Below are 1,466 nucleotides of genomic sequence, written 5' to 3'. Positions count from 1 at the left end.
TGATGATGATGATGATGATGATGATGATGATGATGATGATGATGATGATCGTGACAGTATCTTTATTGAACACATGTTTTGAGAATCTTTAGTGCACAAATAATGTGTTCACTTTAAAATTAATTTGTTTTAACAAGTTTGCCAATAAAAAGACTAAGTGTCATTGGTAAGCTGTGACGTAGACCATTTAACTCTTTTCCTACCAGGCCAAAATCCACCGCTGGCCCAGGGCTTTTCCAAAACCTATTTTTAAGCCCAAAACATCCAACTTAACATACACAAACCATATCTTATGGCCCATCAAACTGAAGGTAAAAAAATAATCTATCACATTGTGATACAATATTGAAGATTTATTCCAATTATATTAGTTTGGGTTTCCAAAAGTGATTATGCAATATCGAAGGTGTCTTATGAAATCAAAAAGTTCGAAGGGGACATAAAAAAGTGCTATAATGACTAAAACTCGCCTGTCAGTGCTATATTTTCTTTCGTATCTGTTAACAGAAAGTCTATTCTATTATTTGGAAAACGTGGATCGGCCGAGAATTTCGTGTCTTTTCATTACTGGATTGGAATAGATAGCGAGCCACTCGAGCCGTATTTTGCGACTCTCGGTCCAGCGAGGCCACATCCACGAACGAGCATCAAAATGCGGCTCGCGGTTTGGAAAGTGCTAATTTGCGTATGAAAATTAATGTGCGCGAGAAGCGGGAATTGCTGTGAACAATCCCATTTTCTGCGTGACGGAGATTTATAGAATTTTATATAAATTTATGAAAAAAAGGTTTCTCAATCTAGCCTGAATTGTTGTGGGAAAATATGATTTAGTTAAAACAAATTTTAATTGATACCGACTGCTGTAAAAAGTACGGATTGTATTGGTTTACTCGTTGAAAAGATATTTGAGGATACATTGCGCCACGAATTTTTGACCGCACTATACTACTACTAATATTATCTTTATAATAACAATAGCAATTACATTAATATGATATGACAGTACCAATACATCATTATATATTCATGCCATTTCTGGAATTACAGTTCTACAAACAAACCACGAGCAGCCCGTGGGTACAGGTTTTCTAAACGTATTTCCATTACCCACTACAGGACTCATAGTTTCACGAGTTATCAATATTATAATTACAATTTTTAACACTTCCCGACTTATTATAGCAGGACTTAGGCCTATTATTAAACTACGTACTATAAGTTTTTGGCCAGTAACTAGTAAGAGTTTTGTGGCACTTGAAACACAGATATAGGTCTTTAAATACAAAAGTTTAGAGGTATTACTAGAGCGTAATATATGCCTGCAAACAATTTTTGTAGCAAGGAGGACGAGGAGGGGGACGATAGATATTTGAAAAGAAAGAAGGAGCCAACCACACCAGAAGAACCGGTAAGCTACTACTACTACTACTACTACTACTACTACTACTACTACTACTACTACTACT

Source organism: Aplysia californica, unplaced genomic scaffold (genome assembly GCF_000002075.1).
Source record: "Aplysia californica isolate F4 #8 unplaced genomic scaffold, AplCal3.0 scaffold00866, whole genome shotgun sequence".
NCBI lineage: Eukaryota > Metazoa > Mollusca > Gastropoda > Aplysiida > Aplysiidae > Aplysia > Aplysia californica.
This window is presented reverse-complemented; position numbering follows the sequence as displayed.